Consider the following 27,592-nt stretch of genomic DNA (forward strand, 5'->3'; position numbering starts at 1 on the left):
GTCTTTTTCCAACGTGGACTTGGAGGAGGTTTGGTTCATACCAGAGTCAACATTCCCGGCCGATTTAAAATCAGACAAACGTGGCCTTTCGCTATTGCAAAATCTTAGGAACCTTGACCTTCTATTATTAAATGGCAGATCCCCAGAGGATTCACCTGCAGCACTTACATTTCATGGGACATTTGGCCACTCCCTACTTGATTATATGGCAGTGTCTTTTCAACTGTTTTGGGCATACTCACAGTTTAAAGTGCTTCCCACTAAATTGAGCAACCACAACATGTTGGTGGTTAATTTAGCATTACATTTTGAAAAACCTGAAATCTGGAACCAAACGAATGATAAGGTAACTTACTCTCGAAATAATGGTTGCACATGCTGGTCACATAAGAACCTTCCGAACTTCCAGTGGGTATTTAAAATTATTGCGCCCAGTTTAATCCGGGAATGCCCGATTGTGAGATATGAAAGAGTAATGGCTGCTATAAGAAATCTGGGAAGAAAGAAGCAAGGTGTAAGAGCCGCCCCTAAAGTAATACTCCCCTCTGAAATTAAAAAGCTTAATAACAAGATAAATGGGCTGATTAGAGCCCAATTTAGAGATCCTAGCCCATTAAGACAAAAAGAGATATATAGATTAAAACAGGTACGGCAAAGAAAATTAGCAGCTGGCCGTAGAGCCTCCGAAGATGAAAAATGGGTTAACCTTCGGGAAGTGGCACTTTCTGGAGATTCTAGAAAATACTGGGCCTTAATAGCCAAATTCTGTGATAGTAGAGAAAAATCTCAACCCATGTTAATCCCAGAAACAGAGTGGTCTATTTATATATCCTTATTGTATGCCCCTAATCTATAAGAAAATGAGGGTGAGGGTTCCACTAATACCATAGCACTGGCGGGTGACGTAGAAGCGCCATCAATGAGGGAAATTGAAGGATATATTAAGGGGGCAAGATACTCGGGTGCAATGGGTCCGGACGATGTCCCCGTAGCCATAATAAAAAAGAACTGTGGCGACTGGGCAAATGTATTACAACCTTTATTTGCCCATTGCTACAATTTTGGGGACATCCCTCACTCATGGAAGGGAAGCATAATAGTTCCGCTATACAAAAAGGGCCCTAAAAACTCCCCGGCTAGTTTTAGGCAAATTTCCCTTCTAGATGCAACGGGAAAATTGTTTGCTAAAAGTATCCTGGTTCACTTACAAGAGAGGGTATTTGGAAACAATTTAATTCCCCTTGAACAATCAGGGTTTCGGAAGAACAGTGGCACTTTAGATAACATCTCTGTTCGGCAAACACTAATTGATAAATATCCCGTTGGTCGGAGGACTCCATTGTATACAGCATTTATTGATTTCTCCACAGCGTTCAATAGGGTAGATCGGGGGACGCTGTGGAGGAAATTGATTACTATGGGGATCCCAGGAAATCTGCTAAGAGTAATAATTGCACTTCACTCCGAAACATGGACCCAAGTCTTGTTAGGGGGGACTCAAGGCCTTTCAAAGAAAATTCCTACCAACAACGGGTTGAAGCAGGGGTGCCTCTTGGCCCCTTTACTCTTCTCAATCTACATAAATGACTTGCCGAGTCGGATAGGGAAGAGTAAAGGGGATCCTCCACAAGTGGGTAATCTAAAAATAAGTTGTTTGCTGTATGCTGATGACGCTATAATAATGGACTTAACCCCAATTGGGCTGCAGAGACAACTATTGGAATTGGTTAGGTACACTAAGGATTACTTTTTAAAAATAAATGTTTCAACAAGTAAAGTGATGATTTTCAGGTATAATGGCTGTAAGGTTAGAGCAAATTTAAAATGGTTTTTAGGAGATGAAATGATGGAAATAGTAAAATTTTATCCATATCTAGGAAAAATTTTCACAAATAGGTGTTCTGCTAACAGGCACATGGATCATTGCAAAAGTAAAGCGATCTCACAAGCCTCCGCAATTAATCGCTTGTATTTGCAATGTGCGAAAAGACATTTCTCTCATACTATTGCCGTATATAAATTAAAGATTCCCGCGACCTTAAATTACGCAAATGAAACGATAGATGAAGGTGAATGGGCAAAGTATGAGAAGGTGGAAGGAAAAATCTGGCGAAATGTATGCAATCTGAGTAATGCTGCGTCAATTGTGGCCCTTAGGCTCGAATTTGGCCTTCTTTCAACATATGTATTAACAATGGCAGCTTGTTTAAGATGGGGCAATGCATTGATAAATGTCCAGGAGAACCCATTAAGGTTGGCATTGCATAAGGAAATTTTTGTTAATATGTTTTTAAAAAGTGTAATTTTTAGGAATTATCTAAAGGCTTTAAGCAGTTTTAGTATAGATTTTGAAGGGGCAGCGGATTTGGATAAAAAAGAATTAAAATATATAATTAAAAGAACTATATACGTGATTTCACGGGAAAGAGATTTGAAAATATGCCGTGCGAATGGAAGGTTGGACTGTATTGCGGAGAGCTCTACAGTTAAAAATCCTCAGCCATACGTTCTTTGGAACTTGAATCATGGAGTTCGCAGAGTGATTTTATTATTAAGAATGAACCTACTGCCTCTGAGGATTGTAACAGGTGCCTGGGAGGGTATCCCCAAAAATGAAAGACACTGTGATTTATGCAATGGCGGCATACAAGACCTTAACCATGTTTTGATTGTGTGTCCAGCACTTCTCTCAATACGCCGCAAATACTTAAGGCATGGTTTTTTACAGTATCATATCTCAACAGCAGAACAAGCCCGTAACTTCCTTTTGCTCCCACCATCTGAACTGATTTGTTTTTGTTTCGTTTTTTTAAAGAATTTTTGAATGTATATTAGAAAAATTTAGCAGACGAGTGTGATCCTTATGCTTTTAAAGTACTGCGTGATAAGTTCTGATGGCATTAGCACTTTGTTATGCACTCTAAGCACTTTAATTAGTTACTAAAAATGAAAATCAATGCTTAATTTTATTGTGTATAGCATTCTTGTAAAATAGTTAATTAACAAAGTGCATATTCTTAGAAACAAAGCTCCTGGGTAATTATTTGTGAGAAATGTCCTAGAATAGGGTATTAATGCACTAGCACCTTTGTAATGCATTAGCACTTTATAAAAACATTATAAAGTGCATTATAATCCTCGCGGTTAATGCTAACTTTGGTTTGGCTTTATCAAAACATGTCATGTAAGGTGTCAAACACTATGGAATACTAACCCCGCCCCCTCGCCAGTCCTGACGGCAGCCTCAGGATCACAAAATGGATACTGCTGCCACAGACACGAATCTGCCCTCCTGCTGCTGGACGAAACTCCGGCAGGGGAGACCTGGACAATAGGCTTTTGTGTATTGGGGCAGGGAGGGCTGCATTCAATGAATGCTTTCCAGACATTGCTTAGGTGCTCCATGCATTTCCCAGTTCAAACCGGTTGCTGGGGCACTCTGCCCCAGCTCTCGCGCGAAACTGGACAAAGGGAAAGGGATGTAACAACCCTCTTCCCAGGTCCACCCATAGGAGGGACCTTAAAGGTAGTCCAGCCCCTAAACTTAGTATAAGTATAGGAACCCAGTCCCTAGGACTTTAGATTACCCTGGACAAAACTCTGAAACATAAATCCTGGACCTTCGACATTCCATTTCGACTGGAAGATGGAAGACATCTCCCTTGTGGTCAAGGAGTGACCACCCTGTTCAAACAGGCACCAACAGCAACTTTGCCGGTCTGCATTTTCGAGTCTTCCGCCGGATCCTGAGAGAATCTGCAACACAGGACACTGACTTCCAGACATCTCTGACCCTGACCTTTGCTCACAGCAAAGCTGAGACCCGTGGCAGACACGAAGGACGTGCAAGCTGCACTCACTTCACGAGGTAACTTGAAGTTGTGCATTGGGGTGCTTGAAGCCCCAGCCCCGAGCACCATTTGCACCGAAGCTCAGAGGCCCACACTCCACGAGTGTGCCGTGGGCTCCACTTTTGCATTTCAGCTAGACGCGTCTTCCTGGTTCCTAGTCCGTTGTCTAGTGAGCCCACAGAAGACCTACTTTTGAGTCTAACTTGCTTCCTGGTTGCTCCAGGCTTGCTTCAGCTTCCCTACAAAGGAGAAGCACCACAGATCTTGCCAATCTTGACATCCTGCGTGGATTGCAATTGCCAAGGCTTGTTGGGTCCAATCCGGACTCCGACACAGCAGTCAAATAGATCCTTCGTGGGACAGCTGGAATCCAGCTCCTAGTCATCGTCGACACCTCCTGGACCTCGTGGCTGAAGAGACGAACTTCACCTTTTCACCTGAAATCACCCAACAGTGGCTGGCAGCTTTTCATCGCCATCCTGGTCACTGGCAAGTGACCCAGACTCTGTCCCTTCTGCTTTCAGGTTCTTCAGATCTTCGATCCACCCTTGGATCCACCCAGACACTTTTCCTCTGGTCACCTGCAGCACTTCTTTGCAGCTCTCCATTGAAATGGACAACTAAACCCGACATCAAAAGACACCTATGCACCCGGCTTCTGTGGGTGAGGTAACACGAGTACTCTGGTAGTCTCAAGGGTATTGGCCCACCTAGTGTCTACGTCTAAAAGGGTTCCATCGTAGTCCATTCGGAAGTATCCTTAAACTGTAAAATTGTAACTTGTTAGTTTCCCATAGAAAGTCAATGGTAACCCGCTGCTGTGTTTAGACACTGCACGCGTCTCCCGTGGGCCTCCTATTTCCTAACCCTTGGTTGTTCCTAGAAGCCCCAGCGATGCCCTAGGCCCTGTAGGTACATATATATCAAGTCTTTTAATACATAAGTTCTACTGAACTTAGCAGTTGTAGGTGGTAAGGGCTTAGCACACCCTGACTACGACTTCTAGAGAGGTTCTAGTAGGAAAACAAGTAGTGTAGGTAGGTGCACACATCACACCACACTAGTGATGTCTTTAAGAGCAAGAAGTAGTGTCTCCCTGGTAGATGTCAGTCATGGGCAGACAACTAAGTATGACACCTTCACTTTTCAAGATTTGAGAAGCAGTGAAGTAGTGTGGCTCACTGGTTAGAGGCGGCAGACCCGAGAGCAGAGGACGGCCCGGGACCAGGGTTCGATTCCCGACGCGGCAGGTTTCTGGACCAGGGTCAGCGGACTCGATAATTCTCTCGCCTCGGTGCCCACTCTGATCAGCGATCACACTCGGCAACTCTGGGCATTAGCTTGCCTCATCTTCACTAACGGCCCCACCAGACCGCCGGGGATGCCTGGTCTCACCCTGGAGATACCCACTAAGGGACCATCTCTCAGGGAAGCCAGGAAGGGTTTCGCAGCGGTCGAAGCGCAGAGATACTCCTCCGGGAGTCGATCCTAGCGCTATATAAACCTGCAATTAATTAATTAATTAATTGTGTGTTGTCAGAAAATTAAGACAAGGACAGAGTCCAACCACCCAGCACCTAGTAAATCTTTTAGTGGCAGATGACTTGGAAAAAACATCAGACCCAGAGCCACATGGTAGTAGGGAGGGGGGCCATCCATCATCAGAGGAAGATCCTAGTGGGGCGCCCCACCAGGACTGAAGAAGAGGATGAAGACCAGAATGTGGATCCTGAAACACATCTGGAAGACACAGGGCTACCTGGAGATATTGATTGCCATGGTGGGCCTTCCTTTAACCCCCAAGTAGGCCTACTGGTGGTCCCAAAAGACAGAGATCTCTCTCAGGAGAATCTCACCATTCCGGTTCATCAATAGGGTCCTCTGCTTCCTCTCACAGGAGGAGAACGTCCCCTGAGAGAAAGAAGCATGAAGTTAGGATGAGAGAAGTCAAGCTTAGGATCAAGAAGCAAGAAATTGCCCTTGAGAAAGAGACCCTGTCTCTTGAAAGAGAAAGAAAATTGTGTGGGCTAGAGCCCACTGGTGGCAGCAATATCCCTAGTGGTAGGGATAGGTCTCATGACCATAGAAACCTGAACTAGATTGTCCCTCCCTATCAGATTGGAGATGACATCCACAAGTGGATAACTGCTTTGGAGAGGGCCTGCAAAGTACAGCAGGTACCCCAGAGTCAGTGGGCAGCAATCTTGTGGCTCTCCTTTGCAGACAAAGGAAAAGACAAGCTCCTCACTATTAGAGGATGCTGACAACTACACTGTCCTGAAGAGTGCTCTGATAGATGAGTTTGGCTTAACCCCTTCGATGCTCATGACGAGCTCAGCTCGTCATGAGGTACACCTCTCGTACACTCATGACGAGCTGAGCTCGTCATGAACAATGGGAATCTATTTTGGTCAGCGCACAGGGTAAATCTGCCCCGAACCGATGGTGTTAACCACTGAGCAGTACAGATTGCTGTTCAGAGACACCCAGAAGACACAGACTCAGGACTGGACAGACTTTGTAGATTGTGCTACTAAGGCTCTGGAAGGCTGGTTACTGGGCAGTAAAGTAAGTGACTATACAGGATTGTATAACCTTATAATGAGAGAACCGATTCTTAATAATTGTCAGAACCAGTTATTGCATCAACACCTGGTTGACTCTGATTTGACCTCTCCACAAGAATTGGGTAATAGGGCAGACAAATGGGTCAGAACCAGGGTGAAGCAGAAGGTACAGAACCAAGGTGGTGACCAAAAGAAGCAAGTCCAAAAGGGTGGGGAGAAAGCAAAAGACCAAGACTCAAGGTCCCTAAAAAGTTTCTAATGGTGGGGGTTCCCAACAATCCAAAAAGAAAGAAGGTCCTAGAAAACATGGTGCAAAGTTTGTAAAGTAAATTCTCACAGGACCAGTGATTGCACCAAGAAGGAGACAGCTCCAGCCACCATTGCCCCTAAGGCATCTGTTCCCCCTAGTCCAGCGCAAGTGGTGGTTCTCAACAGAAGGGTGTAGTAGGGTTAACCCCGGGAACTGAGATGGACTCTGGCCTAGTCAGAGTACCAACTCAAGCTGTTTTGATCTGTGATGGGGGCATAGGCATGTCCCCACTGTGAGTCCCAATAACTTGGGCAAGTACAGACACACTCCTTTAATCAATGATAAAGTGGCTCAGGCCTATAGGGACACATGTACTAGTGTCACAATGGTGACACCCAGCTTTGTGGACCCTGGACATATCATACTAGGTGATTCAATTCAATTTATTTTATTATGATTTGGAATTCCGAGGAATTCCACATAAAATACAGATAAAATAACATTTCATACGAATCACAATATTTAAAACTTGAGTAGATACAACTTCATCTGCGTTTGGGTGGCACTTAGTTAAGAAAATATACCATTACCATCCAATATACACAACCATTTACATAAATAGTTAAAAACTTTTTGGGGGAGGTGATCATGGAATAGAAGTAGCAGCATATGGTATGGCTATATCATAGAACAGCTATAAGGAGATGGTTCCGAAAGCTGCAGAGGGGCTCAGCTCATGCTAGGGCACCCTCTCACATAACACCAAGCACTCTACCTCCAGGATTGTCGAGGTCTGCCTTAGGAGTGGCTTATAGGTGTATATGTGTCTATATAGGTATATAGATATAGGCATACTATATCTAAGTTAGGGGTGATTACACCACCTTACCCAGGCTGTGTGAACAGACATGTGGTGTCAGTTTAGAAGCTAAACCAGGGGTGCCACAATACATGCTGCAGCCCCATGGTGGTAGGCCTAGGGTGCACCTATGCCCTGGGTACCTAGGGTACACTATACAGGGGCTCACAAGGGTGACCCAGTAACCAATCTGGTATGTACCTAAAGTACATGGTATCAATTTAGAGAGAGAACAGCTAGGCTGTGGGCCTGATTAGCAGGGCCACGGCCATACTAGAGTCGAAAAACCAGAGAATCACAGCAAAAAGTGGGGGTAACCATAGGAAGCAGATCCTACTCTCCTACAGTCTGGGCCTGGAAGACTGGTACCGGGGACCACTGAGGGCCTCCCAGAGGACCTATACGGTGCAGGGAATCATACCCCCCACACCGTTTACGGTGTGGGGGTATGATTCCAATGTACGAGTTACTTAACTTCGGTAATGATGTATCTGGTAGAGACGATTCTAGCCACAGGTTCCTTAATGTAGAATTATCCCCAGGCGTGAGACTGCATTCGGAAAACTTTTTGCCACAGCAACCCTGCGCGCCGTAGGGAAGGCATCGTGCAACTCCACCCAGGTGTCGTCCACGCACGTGACATCAGCGAGGTCAACTTAGTCCCACCCAGGCGCGCCTACGTCAGTTTTCTTCGGAGAACTTTTCTGCGCCACAATGCAGAGCCACCAGACAAACTGTGGGAACAAGGGACCAGTGTGCGAAATAGCAGAACATTTGGAAAAAAGAGATGTGAGGAACAACCCCATAAGGAGCAGTGCCAGACACTGCAGTACCCAAAAGCAGGGCAAGGAATAAAGAATAAGAACAGAGCCCAGCCCTGAACCGCCACCCTGCCAGAATGTAGACAGTAATCTGTCTGAGACAGGGCACACATGCAAAATGTCATGACAACCTGAGCAGGAGTATAACCCCAACCAAGAACGACAAAGGGGAACCAATTCTAAGACAACCAGGGAACGACACCCTCCAAGGCCACCCTAGCACAGAGTGCGACAATCCCCCAAGGAAAGAAAGGGCAAAGCACTGCCAGGTAGCCCCAACCTAAAGGGTAGCAGAGGGGCCAGAAACCTAGAAACAAAGAGGGAGGAAGAGGAGGGAAAAGGCAAGCCCCAATCCCGAAGCAACCATGACAGAGGGGCACAGGAGAACCTATAGATCCATCCTCTAAATTGCCAAAGAGGGAGGAATAAGAAACAAGACAAAAACATCCTGTCAAAGAGCGAAGAATGCAATCCAACATAGCCAACCACCAGAAGACGAGTGCAGAAGACCTAGCCAAAAAGGTCCTTGCAGAACAGGGAGGAAGGGCGGGTCGTGAAGCAATCTGCGGCTAAAATCGTCTCTACCAGATACATCGTTACCGAAGGTAAGTAACTCGTATATCTGACAGAGACTACTAGCCGCAGATTCCTTAACGTAGAATAGATACCCTAGCCATACCCATGGGGAATGGGGGTCTGCGAAAGGACCCCACCAGCCTGGACATAACAGAAGGTCCCACAGGGGACCAGTCCAACGGACCGGGCGAGGAGCCCCTCTCCCCAGGCAAGGGGAACCCCACAAGCAGAACACCCCTGACCCCTAGAGGGGTGTGGGAAGAAGAAAGGAGAACGAGAGTCTGTGCACACTCAAAGAGGAAACAAGGACAAGGCCAGGGGAGGCCGAAGCATCCCACGCCCCTACAAAGCAACCAAACCTCCAGCCAATTCCAGGTAAGGAAGAGGAAGAAAAGGAAAAAGAAACCTAGAGGGCCCAAGGAAACGACAGAAAAGAAGGCGAGCCCACCATAGTCGGAAATCAACAGACCAGACAGAGCGGCGCCGGCAGCAATAAGCAGCCGAAACAGGAAGAATAGTCCGGGGTCCCCAGGAAAACCGGGCAGGCTATGCCTGAAAAAGGGAAAAAAACATGAAACCATCTCAGCCTCTAGGACAGGAGCATGAAGGCAAGGAAATGCCCGGACACACCCCCACAAGGGGTCCGTGCACACAACTTAAGGAAGCATCTGCAACATACATAAACGCCACAGAGAGCAAAGGCCTGAAGCAGACCACAACCCATATAACAGCTACCACTACCACACATAGGGTAAGTTAAGTCCCAAGACATGGGAACCCTCTTTGGAAGAAACTTCAACAGCAGAGGAAAAACGAAAGAGCCACAGGGAAAAAACCCCTGCAGAAGGTTTGTTAAGCATTACAGAGAAAACAGAAGGCCTAATCTCAGGGCCGATCTGCGCTGATAACTTCAAGCAAAAAACACACACACAGGCAACAAGGGCCGCCCAGCAGCCAACAAGCCACAATCCCAGCAAGGAGGACTCGAGTGGCCATAAAACACACAGCACAACAAGGGCGACTCGCCTAATAGGAGGTCCAAGAATCAGATCAACTCACCAGTCACAAAGGGGGAGAAGGAGGAGGAGTAAGAGGAGGAGGAGGACTAACCCCCTGCCAAGAACCTCTGGATGGCCGAGTCTGCTGGGGCATGAAATAACAGGGTGCTATCAAAGGGAAGATCAACCAGTCGTTCCCTATCATTCTCAGGGAACACACTGTCCCTAAGCCAAGCGTGGCGGTGAAGGGCAACCGAACAAGCCATGGCACAACCAAGCACCCCCGATATGTCCAGAGCGGAGCGAAGAATGAACGCCGCCAACTTCCGGCCATCCAGCGCATGATGCCGCAAGTCAAGCTGAACAGTCTCCTGTGAAGCAGCGGATCCCAAGGACTCAGCCAAGTCACACAAAGAAGTGGTGGCCCAGGCCAACACACATAATGTGTTAAGGGCCCACAGAGGGACGCTGGTCGAGGCGAACATGATGCGCCACCAAGAGTCCAGCCAGCAGGCCTCCCGGGATGGTGGAGACAACAATGGCGGCAGGGAGGGAAAAGCAGTCCGCAAAAGTGGGCTGGAAGCAGAGGGGTGGATGGGAATGCATGCCGGGTCATACGGTGCTGGTGCAGGAGGTGATGGGGGTCCCCAGTGGCGGGACGCCTCCAGGTCCCCATTAGGGAAGAAAGGAGTGAACCCTTAAAGGGATGCAACAGCTCCCTCCCACCAGAGCCCTGGTGGGGAACCTCCAGAAGATGATCTGCAGGAAAATGAGCAACCGGGTCACCCATGAGCAAAATACCCACAGCCCTGGACACAGCACGAGCAAAGGCCGCACCCGCCGCCGTAGGGCCCCACGGCAGAGAAAGCAACTCCCTGTGGGCGACAGCAGCAAACTAAGACGGCCGTCCCCGAAGCCAAGCGGGGCAGGCAAAGGTCAGACCAGAAAAGTAGAAGGGACCGAGGAGTGGGGAACCTGTTGCTCCCCCGGCGAAAACCCCGGTCTCGGGGATGGCGGGGAGCCGCCTTTTGATGACGCCGGGGAAAAAGCCACCATGCGGCGGCCCGTCTCCGGTGAGGACGACACCAGCAAGCGCCCAACCTCTGGAGAAGAGGGAGCGTCCGAAGACGAGTCCGTGAGTCTACGCCTGTCCGGAGCCGTAGAGTCCGCAGCCTGAGGCAGAACGTCATCACCATCCGGCACCAAAGGAGACGCTAGACAGGCCTCTCCCATGTCACAGAGCACCGGGGACCGGGGCTGAGCCGGAGCCGAAGTGGCCAAGGGGCGGTGCCAGAACGGTGCCTACTCGACCTCCGACGAGGCAGCCACCTGCGTGGAGGGACGAGAGGGACTGGGGGAGTGACGAGAAGCCCTCCGCCAGCCTCGACCCAGGATGGAACGTAGGGGAGTCTTCCGACCCATGCGGCGCCGCCAAGCCCGACTCAACCTCCGAAGAGGCAGCCACCTGCATGGAGGGACGAGAGGGGCCCGGAGGGGCACGAGGGGTCCCCTTCCAGCCTCGATCCATAGCGGGATGAGGGGGGTCCACCGACCCCTGTGGCGCCACCCGGGCCAGCAGCTGCCGGCACCGCAGCGGCGTCATCTCAGCTGTAGATGGTCGAGAGGGCCAGACGGGGCTCGGGGATACAACCCGAGCCCCGGCGACCTCCTGTGCCACCACAGAAACTCCCGCTGGAGTTTGCGGCGAGGCAGAGGTACCGTGGTCCAAAAGAGGGACCCCCCCGAAGGGCCGCACCCAAACAGCACCACATACTCCAAACCTGGACCCAAGCCAGTCGGCGCCGGAGCTGTCGGCGATGCAGAGGAAGGCCGCGCAATGCAAGGGATCCGCTGATGTCCCAGGAGGGGAATGAGGAGGAGAAGCCAGCGAGGCCTGCAAGGTCGTCACATACAACTCCATCTGGGCTCTCGACGCCCCCTCACCAGGGAAACAGTGGGTAGGGGGACGAAATGCGGGCAGCATCACCCACAGAGAGCCCACGCCCCCAACAGGCTGGAAACCAGCCCTCGGGGACAAGCTGCGTCACTTACCCACAGTGGAGCAACGTTCGTGTGGAACAGGAGAGGGATAAGGACGACGACGGCCGCCGCTCCGAAAACCTTTCACAGAAGCTGATCAAGGAGATGAAGACGACCTTGAGAGACACGCCAATAGCAGTTTCATCCAGTGCTCACACTGCGACTTCGGCTTCAACTGTGCCGTAATCTTCCCCCACATGCAAATGAGGTGAGGGTCCGTCGCCGACATAAGGCTCCCACATGACGTGCAAGCCTTAACGCCCGAAGGCATTCGCACACTGTTCCACACAGAAAACCAAAATAGTGAAGAGAAAAGGGGCCTAAACAGGCCCAGAACAGAGCCTGGATCTGCGTTGCATGCGCAAAATGAAAAAACTGACGTAGGAACGCCGGGGTGGGACTTATGTGACCTCGCTGACGTCACGTGCGCGAACGACACCTGAGCGGAGTCGCGCAATGCCGTCCTCCCCTGGCGCGCAGGGATGCTGGGGATAATTCTACTTTAAGGAATCTGCGGCTATTAGTCTCTATCAGATGTGTTTGATACCAAATATGACAGGATTCGTTACAGCCAGTTTTGAGATAGTCATTGTGTAATCACGCATGCCCCTCTATATGTCATATGGCTGTCTAACAACCCGGGAGAATAGACTACATTGGCTGTAGCGATGTCCTGCTCACGCAGGGGCACTCTCCCACTTAGAACCAAGCACCTGCGTTCAGGATTGTAAAGCCTGCCTTAGGGGTGACATATAGGTTTTAAGTGTAGTGACCTTAGATATAGCTAAAAGTACGAGTTACTTACCTGCGGTAATGATGTATCTGGCAGAGACGATTCTAGCCGCAGATTCCTTAACGTAGAATTACGCTACTCCGCCCAGGCGTCGTCAGCGAGGTCAAATAAGTCCCACCCCGGCGCACCTACGTCAGTTTTCTTCTGAGAATTTTCCCGCCCCACAATGCGGAGCCATCAGACAAAACTGTGGGAGTATCGGAACAGTGTGCCAAAGAGCAGAAAAAATGGACAAAAGAATGGTGACGAACAACACCATAAGGAGCAGTGTCAGACACTGCAGCACCCAAAGGCAAGGAAAAGAATAAAGAACAGAGCAGCCACCCTGCCAGCATGTAGACAGCCCCCCCGAGACAAGGAACATATTCAAAATGTCATGACAACATGTAGCAGGACAATAACCCCAACCAAGAACAGCGAAGGGGAACGAGTTCCAAGACAAACAGGGAACGACAAACCTCCAAGGCAACCCCAGCACAGAGTGCGACAATCCCCCAAGAACAAAGGGCAAGGGCACGGCCAGAAGACCCCAACTCGGAGGGTAGCAGAGGGGCCAGGACCCTTAGCAACAAAGAGGGAAGGAGGGGAGGGACGAGAGGCAGGCCCCAATCCTGGAGTGAGCAGAGGGGACAGGAGTGCCCAGAAACCCATCCTCCCAAGTGTCAAAGAGGAGGAAAGAAACAAGACAAATCATCCTGTCAACAAGAATGAAAGAATGCACTCACAGAAGACAAAGCCACCCACCGGGAGGCGAGTGCAAGCCAAGCCAAGGATCCTCGCAGAACGGGGAGGAAGAGCGGGCCGTGAAGGAATCTGCGCTAGAATCATCTCTACCAGATACATTGTTACCGAAGGTAAGTAACTTGTACATCTGATAGAGACTACTAGCTGCAGATTCCTTAATGTAGAATAGATACCCTATCCATTCCCATGGGGAAGGAGGGTCTGCGTAAGGTCCCCACCAGCCTGGACAGAACAGAGGGTCCCACAGGGGACCAGTCCAACAGACAGGGTGAGAAACCCCTCTCCCCAGGCAAGTGGAACCCCACAAGCAGAACACCCCTGACCCCTAGAGGGGTGTGGGAAGAAGAAAGGAGAACGTCTGAAAAAGGGAAAAAACATGAAACCATCTCAGCCTCCAGGACAGGAGCATGAAGGCAAGAAAATGCCCGGACACACCCCCACGAGGGGTCCATGCACACAACTTAAGAAAGCATCTGCAACATACATAAACGCCACGGAGAGCAAAGGCCCGAAGCAGACCACAACCCCTTAGCACAGCGCAAGCTATATAACAGCTACCACTACCCCACATAGGGTAAATTAAGTCCCAAGACGTGGGAACCCTCTTTGGAAGAAACTTCCGCAGCAGAGGACAACAGAAAGAGCCGCGGGGGGAAAAAAACAGCAGAAGGCCTGTAAGCAGCCCAAGAGAAAAACAGGAGGCCTTATCTCAGGGCCAACCTGGTGCAGATAACCCAGAGCAAAAACATACAGTGAAGAAGGGCCGTCTAGCAGCCTACAGAACCACAGTCTCAACAAGGAGGACTCGAGTGGCCATAAAGCACACAGAACTACAACAATGAGGGTGACGCGCCCAAAAGGAGGAGCATCATCAAGAGCTAGCTCAACTCACAGGTCACTGAGGGGGGGGGAGGAGGAGGAGGTGGTGTTGGCCGAAGCCCTGCCAAGAACCTCTGGATGGCCGAGTATGCTGGGTCATGGAGCAGAAGAGTGCCATCGAAGGGAAGGTCAACCAGCCGTTCCTCAACATTTTCCGGGAATACACTGCCCCGAAGCCAAGCATGGCGGCGAAGGGCAACCGAAGAAGCCAAGGTCCGACCAAGCATCTCCGATATGTCCAGAGCAGAGCGAAGAATAACCACCACCGTCAGCTCCCGGCCATCCAACGCATGGTGCCGCAAATCAACCCGAGCACCCTCCTGTGACGCGGCGGATCCCAGGGACTCAACCGAGCCCCACAAACAAGAGGAGGCCCTACCCAACACACACAAGGTGTTACAGGCCCGCAGAGCTGCACTGGTGGAAGCAAACATGTTGCGCCCTAAGAGTCAAGCCAGTAGGCCTCCCGTTATGGTGGAGACAACAGTGGCGGCAGGGAGGGAAAGGCGGTCCGCAAAAGGGGGCTCGAGGCAGAGGGGTGGTGGGAAAGACACGCCGGGTCACGCAGTGCTGGAAGGTGTTGGGACACCGAGTCCCCAGTGGTGGGACGTCTCCAAGACCCCATAAGGGAAGAAAGGAGTGAACCCTCAAAGAGAGGTAGCAGAATACCCACAGCCGTGGACACAGCGCGAGCGAAGGCCGCACCCGCCTCCTTAGGGCCCCGCGGTGGGGAAAGCAGCTCCTCCGTGGGAGATGGCTACAAGCTAAGGCGGCCATCCCCGAAGCCAACCGGAGCGGGCAAGGCTAGGTCTCGAAAGGCGTAAGAGGGACCAAGGAGTTGGGGACCTGTGGCTCCTCCGGTGAAAACTGCAGCTGCGGCAACGGTGAGGAGCCACCCTTTATGATGTCGGGGAAAAAGCCAAGACGCGGTGGCCCGTCTCCGGCGAGGACAACACAAGCAGGCGTCCAACGTCCTGAGAAGGGGGGGGGGCCCAAAGACAAATCTGCGATCTGACACCTGTCCGTCGCCATAGTGTCCGCAGCCCGAGGCAGGTCATCATCATCGTCTGGCGCCAGAGGAGATGCCGGACAGGCCTCTTCCACAACACACAGCTCAGGGGACCGGGGCTGGGCCGGAGCCAAGGTGGTTAAGGGACGGTGCCGGAACAGCACCGACTCGACCTCCGACGAGACAGCCGCCTGCGTGGAGGGACGAGAGGGACCCGGGGGATGACAAGGAGCTCCCCACGAGCCTCGCCCTATAATGGGACGAGGGGGGTCCGCCGACCTATGTAGCGCCGCCAAGACCGACTCAACCTCGGACGAGGCAGCCACCTGCGTGGAGGGACGAGAGGGGCCCGGAGGAGGAGTAGGGGTCCCCCGCCAGCCTCGACCCATGACGGGATGAGGGGGGTCCGCCGACCCCTGTGGCGCCACCATGGCCAGCAGCAGCCGGCGCCAAAGCGGCGACTCCTCAGCCTCAGGCAAGGCCACCGCCTGTCTAGAGGGCTGAGAGGGATTCGGGATGCAACCCCAGCCCCGGTGACCTCCTGTGACACCACAGGGACTTCTGCAGGAGTTTGGGGCAAGGCAGAGGCGCCGTGGTCTGAAGGAGGGACTACCGAAGGGCCGCACCCCAACGGCACCACATCCTTCAAGCCTGGAACCCAGCCAGTTGGCGCCGGAGCTGCCGGAGACGCCGCGGAGGGCCCCGCACAACGCAAGGGATCCGCTGATGTCCCAGGAGGGGAAGGAGGAGGAGGAGAAGCCAGCGAGGCCTGCAAAGCCGGAGCATATGCATCCATCTGGGCTCTCAACGGCCCCTTACCGGGAAACGATGGATAGGGGGACGCTACGCAGGGCCGCATCACCCGCGGTGAGCCCACGCCCCCAACAGGCTGGAAACCAGCCCTCGGGGACAAACTACGGCACTTACCAATCGGAGAGCCACGCTCTTGCGGCATAGGAGAGGGATGGGGACGACGGCGATGATGGCTGCTTCGAAACCCTTCCGCAGAAGCTGATCAAGGTGACTAAGCCGACCTGGACAGACGAGCTGAGAGAAGTTTCATCTGGCGCTCCCGCTGCGACTTCAGCTTCAACTGTTGGCACGCCTCTCAATCAGTGGAGCCGTGATCTTCCCCCAAACACCACATGCAAATGAGGTGAGGGTCCGACGCCGACATAAGGCGTCCACACGACGAGCACGTCTTAAAGCCCGAAGGCATTCGCACAGTTCCCACAGATACAAGCGAAGGAAAAAAGGGCCTAAACAGGGTCGGGCATGAACCGGATCCTCATTTCACGCGGAAAAGGAAAAAACTGACGTAGGCGTGGCGGGGTGGGACTTATGTGACCTCGCTGACGTCACGTACGCGAACAACGTCTGGGTGGAGTCACGTGATGCCGTCCCCCTGGCGCGCAGGGATGCTGGGCAAAAAACATTTCCGGATCCAGTCTCACGCCTGGGGATAATTCTACGTTAAGGAATCTGTGGCTAGTAGTCTCTATCAGATCTATATCTTTCGTAAGTGGTGCTAGCACCAGTGTACACAGGCTGCAATGGCATGCCTGTATTTGCAAATTGAGTGGTCTCCCATGGGTGGCATAATGCATGCTTTTTTTTAAAAAAAGTTTTATTTATTGAAATTTTGTTCAGACACGTATATAACATAGGCACATTTGCATGTTAATACTACACAGCATTACTCAGAGTTACATCATTACAGTAATTGTGAAACCACCAATACTGACTAAAGATCAAGTACATTTCTCCAGTGCGTCTTGTTCTTTTAAAGGAAAGAAAAAAATCCCTATATAACATTATCACAATTCAAACAGTGATAGTGACTGGAACATAGCAATGTCAGTTGAGGGCAAAACAAGTCCAGGGATTTTAGGCTCCTTGAATAGGGAAGAGGGGGTGGCAATGTTTGACCTTATCACCTGTTTCGGGTTAGGCAGCCCCATATATCTAAGGGATATCTGTACAAAGTGGCAAGTGTTGAGGCAGTTATTGGTGTGATCCTGACGGGGTGGCGACTGGCACCTGACTAGAGTCATCTGGGGGGGGGGGGGGGGGGGGGGGGGTCTGCATTCTGTCTTCTGAGCCAGGTAGTGAAGGGTCCCCATATGTCCCTCGGGTGAGATGCTGTCAGCATAAGGTCCCAGAACGCTGCTAACTGCTCCTGACAATAGGAAATGTCTCAGCATAATGCATGCTTCAGCCCATAGGGGACCCCTGGTGAACTTATGTCATGGGTACCTTAGTACCATATACTAGGCACTGATAAGTGTACATCATTGTCCAATCTTGGATATACCTAAGTACTTACCAGACCATTTTAGGGGAGAAAGCACAGAGGCTGGGGTCCTGATTAGCAGGATCCCAGTCAGACTAGTCAGAAACTGTACTACATCAAGCAAAAAGTGAAGGTAACGGGGGAGGAGCCAGGCCGGCGACCGCGATGGCCGCTTAGGCGCCCGGCTCTGTAGACCTCTCCGCCCCGCGATGATATCCTGACCGAGATCCTATGCCTGCACCACAGATCCGGAAAGATGAATGGTTGTACTCACCGACCGTGTGCCTCCGGAATTTCTGCCTGCCGTACTGCCGGAGATATGCCCCGTCTTTGATCGCGGCCTGAGATGGCGTCGGAGCCGGGGCTTTGAGTGAGGCGCTGAGCCGACCGCCGATGCACAATGGCGGCCACCAGCTGCGAGGCCAGATCGATCACCTGGAGCGGGAGAATGACTTGCCTTGCTCCATCGGCAGCGACTCATCCTCGCTAGTGATGCCGCTGAGAGGGTCTAGACCATCGCCTTTCGACTGCAGCTTTCGGAACCGGATTGTTTGCCGGTGAGATAATCGGACGTCGAGCCTGCCTCTCCCGACGACTGCGGGAGTCTCCCGAATGGTGTACGGGGGCTTCCTTTGTTAACGGCGAGGTACACCTGGGGGTGTCGGTGGTTCCGACTGCTGTACCCGACCTTACAGTCTCCTACGTGGCGCCATGCAATCTCCCTCCCCTTTGTTTGGAACCCGCTCCCGATCCTGCACGGACCTGGGTGCAGACCGAGCCGCAGCTCTGGACAGCGATACCCTGCGTCAGGTCTCCCAAGGCGATCGTGATCTCAGATCAGGGAGATACGCTGGAATTGGGATGCATCGTGACGGGATGATGCTTGGTGATCTTGTTATGGCCCTTGGCGCCCTCCGCAGTGCCCTGGATTGTGATGCACGGAACCTAGGGGACAAGCTGGACGCCATTACTGCCACCCTCAGGAAGGAGTCGCCAGTCGGACCTTGGATGAATGAAACCCTGCCCGATCTCGCATCAGTGGGATGTGCTTCTGATACCTCGTCAACAAGCGAGGCTCTAAGGGGCCCGACCGCTATAACTCCTGGCCGGCCAACGAAAGGTTCGCACGAAGCGGGAGACATTGGACTTGTACCGCCGGAGGAGCCGGCAGATCACGAAGCGCCCCTGAACGAGCTGGCACGGCTCCGACAGTGGAATGGGACGGTGATTCTTCCCCACTTGCTAAGGGCCCCATACTCAGTCCTATCGCGTTCCTTGGTGCACATATTGGGGTGGATTGATCCCCGCAGTGACTCTTTTAAATGGCCGACTGTTCTTGCCACTCGGAGTGCCTGAGCCCTCCGACACGATCTTCTTTGAGGCTGACTGGCTGCTGTGTGTGGGTGAGCTCGATAGGGTGGGCCAAGGTTAGGGATGGTGTCATTGTACCGGGACTGCTAACGGGCTGATGGAGGAAGAGAGACTCGGAAACGTTCTGTGACTATGTAGCTTTGCGGGCGAACAAAGTATCTCATTCCCTTCTGTGAACTGGTTGTATCCGATTTCGCATTGTTTACTGTACTGAGGGTTTAGCGCGGGGCGGGGAAGGGCCGGGGGCTGGCCTGGAGGTCCTCCTCCGCTTTACTAGTATCTATTTCTTTTCATTTCTTATGGATTAGTTCTTTTAGTGGGGTTTTTACAGGGCGACAGGCACACTGCTAGGGGGAGTAGGCCGTAGCCATCTACAGGAGTGCAGGGTGGGGGGTTGGGGGGATGGGCTTTTTTAGTTTTGTCCTTCTATTGTTTCTATGGCCCTTTTTTCTCCTTTTCTCCTTTTTTTCCGGGATCTGGGTAGGGTATTTCCATACTTCCTGTTAGCTTATTCAACTGGGGAGGGTGCTTCTACGATGTTCATAGGCGTGCCGGAGGACAGTTTTAACGATGCTATGTGTATTGTTTCTTTTTGATTATCCTGTTTAATGTGCACCGGCGCCCAAAATTTCAACTATAAGTGATCCTATTTGTGAATATCCTGTAATATTGCGATTCCTTACTTTCTCACTGATTGATTATACTGAACCGGATCCTGTTTTCCTTTATATCTTTTAAAATAAACCTTCCTTAATCCTGATACACATGTGTTATGCCTAGTGCTAATGTTATCTAGCTTTGACACGGGGCCTGCGGGTGGCGGATTACTGTTCTTCACGAGATGCTTTATTGAGTTGACTTAACCGTACTAGCAGCCAGCCATGTGGGTTGTAGGCCCATACCTGTATCTGATTAATGCAACAATAAAGGTTTACCAAAAATAAAAAAAAATAAAAAAAAAGTGAAGGTAACCATGAAAGCAGATCCTACTTTCTTACACAGAGTCTCTTGACCCCACTCGTCCTGTTTGTTGCAGTACCACATAGCCGTGGTGTTGTCTGTGAACACTTGTACCAGGCTTCCCTTGATGTAGGATAGAAAGGCTTTCAATGCCAGCAGAGCGCCCGGAGCTCCAGCATGTTGATGTGGAGTCCGGATTCCGCCAGATACCAAAGTCCTCTGATCTCCACCCATCCCAGATGGCTGCCCTGTTGGACTTGGCCCTTCTGGCAGGTTCACCCCTGAACCCCTGAACCTTTTGCCTTTTAATGTTACATCATTATAGTGATTTCTGGTCTTTGAGCACTTTTGCACTGTGGCGCAGTGTAAAGTGCGTGCGCTCTCTGAGTGCGTGTGTGAGATTGGCCTGCCCTCCCATAGGAATGCATGGGGAATGTGTGTGTCCATGGTAATTTCTGATGCATGGGGAGTGCAAAGTTGAGTTTGGTATGTGCCGGCTCGTGTGTTTAAATGCTCCGTGATGATGTGTGCGGCGTTCATGTGTCTAGTGTGGAAGTGCCACTTTTAGAAGTTATATAAGAGGTGGGTGACCTTAGGTTGTATCAATAAATTAGTTGTTCTTTATAAAATTATAAAACGTAAGAACAACTATAGGTTCAAATATGCAGCACTGTTTCAATTAAATTTGAAAAAACAGTAAAGAACAACTTAGAAATATTTATTGATACAACCTAAGGTTCTGTTCATAAGTGACGCTTTTTAAACCATACTAAACACAGCATTTAAATATGCCCAGGTTTCTAAATAGCGTACGTTTCCAGGTCGCCCGTGAATAATTAAAAGAGTACGCTCTATAGTGAGGACTCCACTATAAGATGGCTGCCATAATACGGTGATTTGGATAATATCAAACAGGCGGTTGTGAGCAACCCAAGATTTAGTTCAAAAGTGACGTTTTTCAAATAAACCCAAACATAACATAGAAACATGCCTAGGTTTTTAAATAGCGGAAGTCTCTAGGTTGGTAAATATATAATCGAACCCGCCGTGCACAATGCTTTATGGTGAGGACTTCACTAAAAGATGGCCGCCGAAATACGCTATGCAACCTAGACAATATCAAATAGGCGGGGGCTTACAGGTATTTATATGGATACCAAGCGTGTCATCGCTGAGTTACTCTCTCGCGAGACTACGCCACGTTTGAGACTGATCCGAAAATTTGGATTTTGAACAAGTAAGTGCAGTAACACAGGTCTCTTCTAGAAATTTTAGCCAATAGAGATTCAATATCCGAAATGTAGACACTTCGATTCCCGTTTATAAAAACCATGGCGTCAGCTAAATCATGCATAAGCCATTTTACAAAGAGTACGATATAACGATCAGGGTCTTAGAAGACCCGGTACTCCAAACTAAATAGAGTCCCTGAGCAATTTCCTAATATAACGGTTAACTACCAACCACTGCGATAGAATTGGATGTCGCTAATACAAGTAATTTTTTTAATTCACGAACGCGCAAGTTTTTCATACTAAAATAACACTCCAGCAATTGGATATATTTCTATACAAACGTTCGTTATAGTTCAGTCATCGGCGAATGTCGCTGTTATCTATCCAGCGATCACAAAAATATAATCCTTTTTTAGATACGCTGATTGAAAACGCCGGTCCCATCACCTTTTCTTATTCTTCAAGAGCAGGTAATTTTCTGTCTTAAATAGATAAATAAGCAAAACGCGGAACACCCTGCCATAAGACATTTATTTGCAATTAGATTCTATTTTCCGTGGCAGGTCGCTTGAAACTCACAGTCAAGACCAATTATCCGGAACTAGGTGGATCCAGACAGTATACAGGTACTTGATATACAAATACATGGAGACACTTTATGTATTAGAGGTTTTCTCGTAATGATAATCTATAAACATTGCATATCAGTCTTTCTCTTGAAATTAGTTAAGACTGCAGGTGCTACTATGTACACATTTCTCTTGCTACTGCAGAAATGAAACACGAGTCATAATGCAGTTACAATGTAAATATCGACTGAAGCATGAGCTACCAACAACAGGGCTCTATGATGTCTGAGGATAAAAATTAGGCACTGACACTAATAGTAAGATACAACCCAGCCACAAATTCAAGGCCAACTGCATATATATTCAAGGTACTGCATAATATGATATTGATTTAAAAATGCAGGGTTGACATTTGAGTTACATTATGATATGAATATAGAATGTGTTCTACGAGGAGTTCAACTAAAGAAATACTCCAGGTAACGGATTCATTTATCACTGTATGTTTTTTGTCAAGTTACAAAAATCTGGAGTCCAATTTATGTATAAATGTATATATTTAATCAGCTATAGTGAAGAAGACATGTATTAGATAGAGCTATATAGCTCTATTTGCACACGGTATAAAGCTTTTAATTTTCATTCAAGAAAGGTAATAAAATGATTATTGTATCTTTCACAGGGGGTCTCTACTCTCTAAAGATTGAATTGTCCTGAGGATGTCCTTAAGGATTTAACAACTACAAGGCCGAAACGTTGACTTTTTTGTCCACATCTTCTAAGTTGAAATAACTCAGACAATCGAATCATTGTTTTAGGTTATGCAAGATTCATTGTTATTTATTTATTTATTAAGAGTGGACTACAGCGCCAGTGGATTTGAAGAACAGTTTATTTATTTCCAGTCCATTTGTCTTTGATGAATTTTTCTTATTTATTGTAACAGTACCCTTCCGAAACAAATATATATAAAGAGATATTATTTTACAAATTCAATAACCGTGTAGCTTTTCTTCTTCCTCAGTATTTTGATTACTATGTCTGAATTTATACGACAAATTACAATAGTAACAGGTAACAATTTTTTTTAGTTGATCAGAAGCACAAAAGTTCAAGTGATCAATCACCTGTGATTTAATCTTTGAAAAAATTCCCTTGTTGGCACTTTTAGAAGTTGGCCTGTCTGTGCAGTGACTGTCTGGCTTGTGATTGGCTGGAGCTGGCTGGTGTGCCTGGCTCCAGAAGTCAGGATGGGTCTGCCCCGGTGGTGAATGGGGAGATCTGCATGTTGATGGCAGGGAGGGGCTGCGCCTGGGACCTGAATAGGGCTGGGCTTTCCCTCCACAATGCTGGCTCCGCCCCCTGTGGTGCGACTGATGACCCTAGCCTGGCCAGTGAATGGGAAGAGGGGCTGAGCAAAACAAAGTGCTCCAGAACCAGCTGCGTCTGGTTTTCCCCCACCCTGCATTCTAGAGACAAAGGGATTTTGTGTATAAAAAGAGGCTGTGACCTCATGTTAAATGTTCTTGTTTTTCCTGACTAGAATCTACCAGGGGCGTGCTGCTGCTGGGGCCCAGGGGAAGGCTTGCCTCCCTGGGCCCTGCCCAGCCCCTGGATTTCTGGATGACTTCTCTCTGAAACCCTTCTGCCTTTCCTGGGGGACTTGGAGGACTCTCCTTTGCTGGGGGCTGTTTTTGCTCCATCTCTTTGTCCCAGGACCTTTGGCTTGGTGCTTTGCTTTCAACCATACCAGCTGATGGAGAGCGCTTTGGTTACTATGCCTGGAGCCGCCTTGTTTTGAGGAAGGACCCTCTTTGTGCTGCCCTCGCAGCGCTGCGCTGCAGCGTGTTCTGAGGGAGTCCCGACGTGGGGAGCCCCCCGCTTTCTCTGGTTTCTCGCAGGTGCCTACTCTGCATGGTGCCTGCTGGTTTGCTATTTCCCCGTGCGCAGGTGCCCACCCTGCGTCTTTGGTTTTAATTTATAGTTCCTGCAGGTGCCTACCCCTCATTTAATTATTTTCATACGGGTGCCCACCCCGCTATTTATTTTTATCCTCGAGGGTGCCCACCCCTCATTGTCCGCTCTTTAAAATCACCGCCGCGGACCAGATCGATATCCCTAACCCGGAAGCCAGGCTGAGTCTGCCTGACTCTGGGCGGGTCGAAAACAGGAAATGGATGGCCGGCCAATGGCAGCGCGGCTGAGAAGGAAGTGGAGGAGACTCGCGGGCGCCCATTTTGAAAGTCCCGGTCCCCGAGGAGAGAGGACCGGGTGAATCATGGCGCCTAACTGAGGCGGGGCTCCCCGTAAGCAAGGGAGAGCTCCCGTGGGTGCCAGCCACCAGCGGTAAGGAGCGGAGGGGCGCGAGGCACATTGCCAGTGCATGCCTCCCCCGCGCACACAGAAGGAGTCCTGCCGCCCGCCCAGAGGAGCCCCACCAAAGGAGAAGCAGCCCGGTGAGGTGAGAAGGGCTTGGGGGCTTCGTGCGGGCGAATCTTGATACTGGCACACAGATGCTGGAGCGCCAGTCAGCTCAAGTGCTTGGGGACATATTTTCTGAAAGGGCCCAGTGGGGTCCTCAGGGATCAGTGATACCCCTTTTGGGCTTGATTTGTTTTAAAGAGCCTAGATGACTACAGCCCTAACCTACCCTCTATTCTAGCGCCACAAGGCTCCACTTGATTTGGGGGAATTGCTGTATTTAGAGCCTGCGGGCTCCCACGAGGCCCCATTAATTCTTAGAGTCCCCACGAGGGACTTGGGACACGTTATGTTTCGAGCCTCGATGGCTCCCACGCCCCACAGAAGTTGTTGCTAGAGTCTCCCTGGGACAAATCAGTTCTTCCAGAGCCTAGAGGGCTCCAAAAGTGCGCAATGTGTATTTCTAGAGCCAGTGGGCTCCAGCAGTTGGCGCAGTCTTTGTTCCTGAGGGCCAGTGAGGGCCCGTGCTGCAGTTTTGATTCTACAGCTGCCCAGCAAGTAGTGGGCAGCTGCTACGTTTAGGCCTTTGTTCTTTGGACAGGAGTGAGTCGCACTCCTTCATCCCTACCTTGGTCTTCCCCAGCTGCGCAGCACTTGGTGCCAGCTGCAGCGTTTAGGCCCTGTTCTTGTCCCTCAGCTGCTCAGCAAGTAGTGGGCAGCTGCTACGTTTAGGTTTTGGCGCAGTGGCGCAACCTGGACTTTGATGTGAGCTATATGCTAAATGTGATTTCTGTGCTAATTGTAATTTAGGTGCTTCTTAGGGGGCTAGGAAATGTACTGTGTGTAGAATGTTTTGCGCACCCGGTTCTGATACCTCTAGACATATGTTTATGCTTAGGAGGTTTGTAGGAGAGTAGGATCTGCTATCCTATGGTCACCCTAATATTTGCTTTTTGCTTCACTGGTTTTCGACTTAATGTGGCTGTGGGCATGCTAATCAGACCCACAGCCTGCTGTTCTCTCTCTAAATTCACATACATGTACTATAGGTAAATCACCAATTTGGTACTGGAAACCTTGTCAGCCCCTGCACTATAGGTGCTCAGGGCATAGGTGCATCCAAGGCCTACCAGGGGCTGCAGCATATCTTTTGCCACCCCTGGCTGGTACTTAAATTGAGACAACTGGCTGATCACTCAGCTGGGGCAAGGTGGTGTAATCACCCCTTGCTTAGATATAGTATACCTATATCCTAGATATAGTATACCTATATCATGCTTAGATATAGTATACCTATATCTAAACCTATATCTAGACACATATATACCTATACGTCACTCCTATGGCAGGCCTTAACAATCCTGGAGGCAGAGTGCTTGGTTTTATGTGAGATGGTGCTCTAGCATGAGCTGAGCCTGTCTGCAGCTGTCGGGACCAACTCCCTTAGCTGTTCCAGGATAATGCCATACCATATACTCTTAAGTGCATTATAATCCACGCAATTACTTGCTAACTTTGGTTTGGCTTTATCAAAACATGTCGTGTTTGGTGTCATACACTTTGGAATACTACCCCCTTCGCCAGTCCAGGCGACGGGGGTATCATTCTACCCTTCTAGAGGGAGAAGACATGTTACTTTACTGAAAACACGGTTAATCCTAACCAGAGCCTCAGCATCACAAAATGGATGCTGCTGCCCGACACAAGTCTGACCTCCTGCTGCTGACCGAAACTTGGCAGAGGAGGCCTGTACAAAGGGTTTCCTGTCACATGGAGGTGCTACACCACCCCAGACAGGAGATAGTGGATTGGAGCAGGGAGGGCTGAAAGAAACTAGATACTGCCTGGGGCGCACAAGGTGTCCCAGGCAAAATCCAGTCAAACCGGTTCTGGGGCCCCCAGCCCCAGCGCGACCCTGGACAAAGGGAAAGGGTTGTAACCACCTCCTTCCTGGGTCCCACCCATAGGAGGGACCTAGCAGGTAATCCAACCCCCAGAATTGGAATAAAGGTGGGAGCAGTGCCAATGCACATCAGATTATCCTGACTGAAACTTATGAAACGAAACTCTGGACCCTTCGACATCCTACTCGACGTAGAAGACTGAAGAATCTCCCTTGTGGTCAAGGAGTGACCACCCTGTGCAAACATGCACCATCCAGTGTGTCACCGTTTGCTTTGTTGCAGTCCCCGCCAGAACTCGAGTGACAGAGATCAACAAGACCCAGCTTTCCTGCCTTCGAACAGCCCGATCCACAGTACCAGCAAATCTGAGACCCGTGGAGGTGACCTGAAGCGTGGGGCCGGCCATCTTGGAAAAACCATGAAGTGTTGACCGTGCAGCTCCCGAGACTCCCTCAACACTGTGCATTGGGGTTTGAGAAGCCCCAGCCCTGAGCAGTTTTTGCACCGAAGCTCACCCCTCCACACTCACCGAGTGCTGCGTGGGGCCCTTTTGCATTTTCCTGCTCAACGCGTTGGTCCGGTCGCTTGCCCGTTGGCTAGCGGCCCCAGTACCGACGAACCTTTGAATTTGCTCTACTAGTCTGGTTGCTCCAGACTGGCCCTCACTCCCCTGAAAAGGAGCACCCGCTCTGACCTTGCTGGTCTGAGTAAGAAGCGATCTTTGAATCCTGCGTGGGTTGCGCTTGCCAAGGTTTGTTAGCTCCAATCCGGAAGCTGACACCGCCGACAGCGAGAGCCTTCGTGGGACAGCTCGTGATCCCCTCCTGGACATCCTTAATGTCCCAGAGTCAATGTGGCAGTGGAGACAATCTTCTCGACAACCACCTGATTGCGCCCGACATCGCCTGGTTCCTTCCTGGTCACTGGCTAGTGACCCAGACTCTGTCCCCTCTGCTTTCAGGTACTCTACATCTTCGATCCACCCTTGGATCACACCGGACTCTTCTCTTCTGGCCGCCTGCAGCAATTTCATCTCCAGGCTCCATAGATCTACACGACGAGACCCGACACGCTTTTGCACCTGTGCACCCGCTTCCTGTGGGTGAGGTAACTCTTGAACGCCGGTGCTCCTGTAGTGGTATACACCTCTAGTGTCTAAGTCTAAAGTTTTGTCCTTCTAGTCCAGTCGGAAGACTCTTAAAACAGTAACTCAATAACTTTTACGCACCATTGACTTTGCATTGGTGCATGCTTGTGCTTTTAGCGCTGCACCCGAATCCCGCGGGCTACTCCCGTCCTAACTGATGTTAGTCCAGTGTAGTCCTAGCGATTCCCAAGGCCCCCGGCCTTACCCCTGTTCGATTAGTGATACTTATACCACTTTTTTAATATATGGTTTGAGTGGCCCCCGGCCTCATCCATAATTGTGCAACTTTCATATGTTATACTGTG

The sequence above is a fragment of the Lissotriton vulgaris genome, chromosome 11 (genome assembly GCF_964263255.1).
Source record: "Lissotriton vulgaris chromosome 11, aLisVul1.2, whole genome shotgun sequence".
NCBI classification, from domain to species: Eukaryota; Metazoa; Chordata; class Amphibia; order Caudata; family Salamandridae; genus Lissotriton; species Lissotriton vulgaris.